The sequence below is a fragment of the Tupaia chinensis genome, unplaced genomic scaffold (genome assembly GCF_000334495.1).
Source record: "Tupaia chinensis unplaced genomic scaffold, TupChi_1.0 Scaffold000402_1, whole genome shotgun sequence".
Classification (NCBI taxonomy): Eukaryota; Metazoa; Chordata; class Mammalia; order Scandentia; family Tupaiidae; genus Tupaia; species Tupaia belangeri.
Window position 1 is genome coordinate 2616875 of NW_006159904.1, and position 8790 is coordinate 2625664.

Below are 8790 nucleotides of genomic sequence, written 5' to 3' on the forward strand. Positions count from 1 at the left end.
CCAAAACATATTGACTCATCATACTTCTGAACTTTAAATAATAGCGATTCTGTTTCACAAGTAATAAATTTTAAATGTTTTACTAACATCAACGCATTTAAATATTGTATATACTGTGCATTCAATGATCAATCAGAAAAAGCAATGGAGTAGAGAAACTATGAGAAATGAAAGGATAATAGGTAAGTATTTGCTTTAAAGAGTTGTTAGATCTGGCAAGAAACACGAAGTGCTCACATACAAGCTGAACTGGCAAAGATTTTTATTGATAAACCGTCAGCTAAAACTGGTTCAGAAAGTCCTGAGGCTGAATTCTGCAGCCCCATCCTAAGAGCTGACTTGGAGGTTCCTAGTCTGGTGTCAGACTGAGAAAGGAGATTCGTGATTTGACTCAGCTTTGTGTCAGCATCAGCACAAAGTAATTATTAGTAGGTGCTTAACTAAATGCAAGCGTGGCTAGAAAAGAAAACAACTTCTTTTCTGTGAGTCTGTATTTTTTGTCCTCTCTATGGTGTTATTTCAGATTACCTCTCAGGATTAAGCAAGCCCCTACTAAAGATCCCACTTGCGGTCTTGAAAAGCTTGTCCACAGTCCGATGTGATGACAAAACCTGCTCTCCACTGGCAGGGTGGCTGTATGTAACACAGAACCAGGGCTCTTGGGTCAGATTTAGATGCAGTCCCTACTTTAGAAACCTTGTGAATTTGGACAGGTTAATTAGCTTCTCAGTGCTTAGTTAATCATTTGTATCTTGGTTATGATTATAGGGGAAATGTATGAAGGTAGCTGATATTTGTAAAATGCCTTATATGTATCAAAAGCTCCAAAATATTTATTATTGTGCTATATTTTACATTATACAGATGTATATAAAAATGTATGCATAAAGTTTTTAAGAAAGGAATAGGGGAGGTGAGTTAGAAGTAGAAAGTGTTCAATATCAAAGTACTAAGATGGAGGAAGAAAGTGATGGGAATGCCAATTGGGTTCTTATAAACTATGAGGCTAGTACCATGCTTATAACTCTTTGCTCCACCCTCGATGATCCTGATAACTGGGTCTGAGTCGTGATTCCCGTTCTATTTTTTTAGTTTCCCAAGTAATACTACACGGAAAAATTGGGGAATGACTTGATTAGAGTTTCTTCATCAGTGACCAGTGTTCAGAATTTCTTCATCAGTGATCAGTACTCCAACACACTTTTTGAACCTTTTTTGCTACTACCCACTTGTCTCATCCAACTGCTTGCTATCCCTAAACACAGCATGCTTTGTTTTTCATCTGTGACTTCATGTGAACTACCACTTCTGCTTAAATATCTTTCTTGGATGACTAGTACTGGTGAAGTTTTGCCACTACTTTAATACCCAGCTTCCTCATTATGTCCTTCCCAGGTTGAACAAGGTCAGAGGCTCTTTCTTGTGAGCACCCCAGCCCTTTCAAAGTGCCTGCTGCAGCCCACATCCCAGCCCATGTGATCATCTTCCTTCCTCAGCAGGTCACTACAGTGCGAGCTCCTCTATGACTCTACTCACACTATTTTCTCACACTTCCCAATACAGAGCACAATTATAGTGGCTACATGCTCAGAGGACAATTATAGTAGCTAAATGATTTCATTGTTTACAGAAGGCTGAGACATACACAAATACATTTAGTGCAAGGTCTAGACCTTGAGAATAAAATAAGAAAATATTACAGAACTTGAGAAGAGAGAGCAGTGGATGTTGCTCTATTAGCACACATTGACTTATCAAGATGTGTCTTGTGTAGACACTGCTATATACTGCAAAGAGATTAGTAGGATATAAGATATGCATCCTTGTTTTAATTGCCAGAAAGTGTGTGCTTGCTAGAGAAAGAGGACGAGGAGAGAGACAGAGGAAGAAATCTCCCACAATGGGTAGTGGTCACCTTTTCCTCTGTTTTTCCATCCTGCTGGCATTTTGGGCATGCACATGTGTCCAGCATAGTATTCAAGCCACAGAGCCTGGGATTGCATTCATGATCTGCCAAGTGGGATGAGGCTCCCTTAACCTCCAGGCCACAGAACTGGCCCAAGAAATGTGATTTGCGACTCACTAAATTGGCAATCAAATTGGGAGGACAAAGTCATTATTGTTCAATTAAGGGATGAAATTTAGACGTTTACAAATTTCTTCAGAGATGGAGAAATTATAAAAGATAAGTTAGTATAAGCAGAGATAACTTTCTTGACAAGATGAGACTTGCTTTTGATGTCTAAAAAGACAGTTTGTACAGAGTAAGGAAAAAAAGCAGATGGTTTTCTAGATGTGTGAAGTAACAGGAGGAGAAGGGAGGCTGGAGTGTTAGGGAACTGCTGAAATGGAGCCCAGATTGCATGTTAGGAAGTAGTGGGAATAATGGGAGCTCAGTAGGTCAGGCCAGATTATAATGAGGCTTTTAAAGTTACTAACTGCCAGCTAAAGTTGGAGATTTTTATGGTAACTGAAGCAAATGACTGATTGATGAGGGAGAAAAATAACATTGTGTTGATTAAATGTTGACCATTATAATTTTCAGTGCAACAGCTGCTACTGAAATTGCAGTAATTCAAAATGAAAAATAGACACTGTTGTTCTAAAATAGCTTGGACTATTTGGAACTCTGTAGCATGAGTTTATGCTATGTAGTTTCACTAAGAACATGATGGGGTGTAGGTTCCTTTTTTTCATTTTATAATAATGGCTTGTTCTATGGATGAAGAATTCAAACTGAGCAACAATCTTGCAGCCGGAGTTGATGTGTGGGCTGTAGGAAGTTGTGGAAGCACTTCTCAACGATATGAAAACTTTTCCTGACTACCAAATTATAATCTCTAACTAAAAAGATATTTGAATCACATAAATTATTTATATCACTATTTAAAATGTATTTATGGGCCTAGCCTTGACTGTACAAGCAATAGAGTACCATTGTGTGAAGCTGGGAGTGCTGGGTTCAGATGTCAGGTTGATGTGAGAAAGCTAGTGCTTCAATGATCCGGATTGACTGCAATGCTAGGGAGAAGATCCAGTGTGGCAAGACCTTGTCAGGTGTCTCTCTCTCTCTCTCTCTCTCTCTCATTAAATAAATTAATTCTCTTTTAAAAATTCTACTTATGGCTCATTGAATCTGGTCAGGTGTGTCTCTCTCTCTCTCATTAAATAAATTAATTATCTTTTAAAAATTCTACTTATGGCTCATTGAACATGGGGGCAGCTGCAGAGGCCAGCATGTGAGCTTCGCGAGCTGAGGTGGGCCTACACGGAAGCAACCATGTCTAAGGGACCTGCAGTTGGCATTTGATCTTGGCACCATCTACTCCTGTGTGGGTGTCTTCCAGCACGGAAAAGTAGAGATAATTGCCAACGATCAGGGGAACAGAACCACTCCAAGCTATGTCGCCTTTACTGACACTGAATGATTGATCGGTGATGCTTCAAAAAATCAGGTTGCAATGAACCCCACCAACACAGTTTTTGATGCCAAGAGTCTGATTGGACGCAGGATTGATAACGCTGTTGTCCAGTCTGACATGAAGCACTGGCCCTTCATGGTGGTGAATGATGCAGGCAGGTCCAAGGTGCAAGTAGAATACAAAGGAGAGACAAAAAGTTTCTACCCAGAGGAGGTGTCATCTGTGATTCTGACCAAGATGAAGGAAATTGCAGAAGCCTACCTTGGGAAGACTGTTACCAATGCTGTGGTTACTGTGCTGGCTTATTTCAGCGACTCTCAGTGTCAAGCTACCAAAGATGCTGGGACTATCGTTGGTCTCAATGTGCCGACTGCTGCTGCCATTGCCTATGGTCTAGACAAACAGTTGCAACTGAAAGAAATGTGCCGATCTTCAACTTGGGGGGGGGTGGCACTTTTGATATGTCCATCCTCACTATTGAGGATGGGATTTTTGAGGTCAAATCTATAGCTGGAGATAAACACATGATAAGAGAAGACTTTGACAATCGCAAGGTCAACTATTTCATCACTGAGTTTAAGTGCAAGCATAAGAAGGATATCAGTGAGAACAAGAAAGCTGTCCACCGCCCTTCACACTGCTTGTGAACGGGCAAAGTGCACCCTCTCCTCCAATACCCAGGCTAGTATAGAGATCGACTCCCTCTATGAAGGAATTGACTACTATACCTCCATTACCCTTTCCCAATTGGAAGAGATGAATGCAGATCTGTTCTGTGGGACCCTGGACCCTGTAGAGAAAGCCCTTCAGGACACCACACTAGACAAGTCACAGATCCATGTCATTGTCCTGGTGGGTGGCTCTACTCTTATCCCCAAGATTCAGAAGCTGCTACAAGACTTCTTCAACAGGAAGGAACTGAGTAAGAGCATCAAACCTGATGAAGCTGTTGCTTATGGTGCAGCTGTCCAGAGAGCCATCTTATCCAGAGACAAGTCTGAGAACATCCAGGACCTGCTGCTCTTGGATGTTATGCCTCTGTCCCTTGGCATCGAAACTGCTGGCAGGGTCATGACTGTCCTTATCAAATGGAACACCACCATTCCCAGCAAGCAGACGCAGACCTTCACCACCTACTCCAACAACCAGCCCAGGGTGCTCATCCAGGTTTATGAAGGTGAGCGCGCCATGACCAAGGATAACAATCTGCTGGGCATGTTTGAGCTCATGGGCATAGCTTCTGCACCCCGTGGTGTTCCTCATATTGAAGTCACTTTCGATACTGATGCCAATGTCATCTGAACATCTCTGCTGTGGATAAGAGCACTGGAAAAGAGAACAAGATAACCATCACCAACCATAAGGGTCATCTGCGCAAGGAGGACAACGAGCACATGGTCCAGGAGGCTGAGACGTACAAGGCTGAGGATGAGAAGCAGAGGGACAAGGTGTCTTCCAAGAACTCCCTGGAGTCCTATGCGTTCAACATGAAAGCCACTAGTGGAGGACAAGAAACTGCAAGGCAGGATCAACAAGGAGGACAAGTAGAAGATTCTTGATAATTGCAATGAAATCATCAACAGGCTTGACAAGAACCAGACTGCAGAGAAAGAAGAGTTTGAGCATCAGCAGAGGGAGCTGAAGAAAATATGCAATCCCATCATTACCAAGCTGTACCAGAGTGTAGGGGGCATACCAGAGGGGATGCATGGGGGCATGCCTGGGGGCTTTCCCAGTGGGGATACTCCTCCACCTGGCTGTTTCTTCAGGACCCACCATTTAAGAGGTTGATTAAGCCAACCCTGAGTGTAGATTACGTAGCATTGCTCTATGCAGTAACATGTTGAAGGACCTCAATTTATAGTGAACTCTGGCAGTCTTGAAGTTCAGCTGCTATAGTGAATTACTGGGCACGCAGTAACATGTTGAAGGACCCCAATTTATAGTGAACTCTGGCAGTCTTAAAGTTCAACTGCTATAGTGAATTACTGGGCATTCTCAATACTTGAATGTGGAACACATGCACAGGGAAAAATAACATTGCACTTCATAAGCACTGTATCATAAGTGGAAAATGCAATGTCTTAAATAAAACTATTTAAAATTGGCACCAAAAAAAAATTCTACTTATGGGGCCAGTAGGCAGCATAATGGTTAAGGTACTGGATCTTGCATGGCCAATTATGCGGTTCAAGTCCTGGATCCAATGGTTTGAAAAACACAATAGGTGTGTTGTATGTGTACAACAAATCCTGAGAGGCAAATGGAAGAGAAGGGATTGCAGTATGGCCAGCTCCCTACGGGTGGCAGGAGGGGAGCGAGGAGAGGGTAATTTCTAACTTTCAGTCTCTTTTTCTGTCTCTCCTCTCTCTTTCTCCAGTAAGCACACATATCTTATAGCAAACAGACAAACAAAAATCTACTTATTATCAACTAATCATTTATATTGTATTTTTTGCTCAAAGTTATTTTTCTGAAAGATCATTCCTGAAGTTTGATGGCCTATTTTTCCTCTCAAGGTAAATATTTACGAAACTAAGCATGCTATGCAAACTGCTGAGATAGAAATAAGCTGTGAACAAAATTAAGCTCATGGTTATTTTTCTATTATTTACTATCTTATATAATTTATTTCAGGATCATTATTTTAATTTCTTCTTGATTAGTGATATCTATTTGTCAAATCAAGTTCTGGTTCAACATTAATATACTGTGCAACTTGTTTGTTATAAGAGATCTTGTTATTATGAGGGATCTTTAAAATAAAGACAAGGACTCTGTACTTAGTGATTGAGCTCTGTTCCTACAGCTAGGTAGCTAAGGGAATTGGTCAAGTCCTGACAAGCTTAAAGACAAAGGTCTTATGGTGTGTCATGACACCATTGGGTATGTAGTTTTCAATAGCTATCACACACCACCACACCAGAATAATGTATAATTATTTTGTATAAATAATTCTATTTATACAAAAAGCATGTATTAGATAAGCACCAGAAAGCAACAACTACAACACAATCCTTTAAATTCAGCATAATCATTTTTATTATACCCATCTTGAGTGACTGGAAATACTTCATGTAGTGAGTACTAATCAGCTAAGTGAACTAGACAAAGACTGAGAATGGAGATTCCAAAGGCTCACATAGATTGAGAAAGGGGATTGTCCTGGTTTGGAGAGCTGGTTGTAAGTTCATGTAGTCATTTAATGGATAGGACATTAAGTAAAGAGTGACTGTATTAGGAAAAGATGTGCATAGATTTTTTTTTTAAATGTGCCAAAATAGACTTATATTGTAATTTCATTTTTCCAGGAGCATTTTTAAGCCTTCCCATATTAGCACACCATCTCTCTGTACGTCTAATTAATTTTAGGCTATTTTGTCATATTAAGAAATTTGGGGGGAACTGGACTTTCAGGCTAGTGGTTAAGGGAGCCAACTCCAATATGGATGACCACAGTTCAAATCCCAGACTGCTGGTAGCAGTAGAAGGATAAGTAAGTGGTCAAGGAAAGAGAACAGAAGGGAAGTGGGCTGGTTATGAGATAGATGGTTAGGAGGAGAAGATTGCATGGGGAATAGAAGAAACATTGAGATAGCATTTTAGAAGTGGAATGAAACTTATCGAACAAGTAAAATTAATAGGAACATAATAAAATGACCTATCAGAGACACAGTCCCAACATTCCTGGTTAGGCTGAAAATGAACCTCTGAGTACTATAAAGAGAGAGTAGCAGAGGCTTTGCAGAGTAGCAGGTTGCTATAGCAACAGTACTCTGTCAAGTGTGGATAGAATCCATTGTCTCTGCCAGTGACCTATAGAGGTTTTCAGAAGGCTGAAAACATATTAGTATTCTGGATCAACTGGTCTTTGGTACCTGAAAAGTGATCCGCAAGTGAATACCATGAATATGCTTAAGACATACCAAAGCAGAATTCAATCCATTCAAATATTTATAGCACTAAAATAAGACAGATTTTATATAAAGGTATACTCTTTATCCCTTCTAACCTAGGAAAGTATAGTTGCTTAAACCTATATGGTTCATATTCCTCATCTGTAAGAAAGAATATTAAGCAGATCTATCTCATACGTTTATGACAAATGTAGCTTAGAAAGTCTACGGCAATTTCCAAGTAAAACATAAGTGTTAGCCATTATTATCATGATTATATCATCATCACATAAGTAGGTTGCTACGTAGCATAATACAGTAGTTAGGGGCATGAACTCTGGCAACAGGGTGCCTGAGCTGTCTTCTTTCTTTTTTTCCTTTTTTCTTTTATTTCATTATGGGCACTTTTAACTGTGTGAACTTGGGCAGGTTACTTAACTTCTCGGTGCTTCAGTTTCCTTCACTATAAAATTTGAAATAATATAGAACTGGCAGATGACGTAATGGTTATGTGCTGGACTCCCATGTAGTCAATTGTGGTTTGAGTACTGAACCTGGTGGCTTGAAACTCACGCTGGACACATGAGTATGCGTGCCCAAAATCCCAAGAGGAGAATAAGGAAAAAGGATTGTGGCATCACCATCCTCCTGGGGGGGGGGGTGATTTCTCACTTTCTGTCTCTCTCTGTCTCTCTAGGGAGGGCATGCACCCTATAGCAAAAATCTCTCTCTTAAAAAAAAAAAGTAATGGAAATGGTCTTGCTAGGTTCCTTTTGTAGCTCTAATATATCTGTAATAGTTCTTTTGTGTATAGTTTCAAAATCTTAGTTTGTTTTTACAGATTGCCAGAGTTTCTGAATTTAAAAAAAGCAGAAAAGGTAAAAGAGATTAAGTTAAAACGTATTGCATTTCTACTTTGTTTCAAGCCCTCTCAGAGATATTACCTCTTTTAATCCTCACAACATCCACCTGAGGTAAGTATTACAGATGAATAAAGAGACTAATAAAGAGACTGAAAAACTGGCCTAATCTAATGTCCTGAAGGTGGTAAATATTAAAGCCCAGAACTTAAGTCTATGTAGCATTGATTCTAACTTAGTATTCTCTAGGTTATTATTACACAGAATTTCATAGATAAATTTAAAGTAAATAATAGTTATTTATAAATAGTTATAATTATTCATAATAACGTGGTAAACATTTTTGTATCATTTATTCTTATCAAAACTTACATTTTTAGTAGTTAACATTTTTCTTTCTTTCTTATTAATTTCCAGAAGATGTGTGCTCTAGACACAGAGAGAGAGTGAGAGAATGAGAAAGGGAGAAGTTACCGTCCCCGTTGGGTGTGGTCACACCGCAATCCCGTCTCTATTTCTCTGTCCTTTTGGGATTTAGAGCATATGCGCATGTGCATGCCCAGTGTGTTTTTCAAGCCACCAGGTCTGGGATTAGAACCACACTGATGATCA

General features: G+C 39.8%; 1 pseudogene; it reads left to right on the plus strand.

The window, feature by feature from the left end:
* The first annotated feature begins 3280 nt into the window (after positions 1-3280).
* LOC102499909 (heat shock cognate 71 kDa protein pseudogene) lies at positions 3281-5217 on the plus strand (annotated as a pseudogene).
* The last annotated feature ends 3573 nt before the right edge of the window (positions 5218-8790 follow it).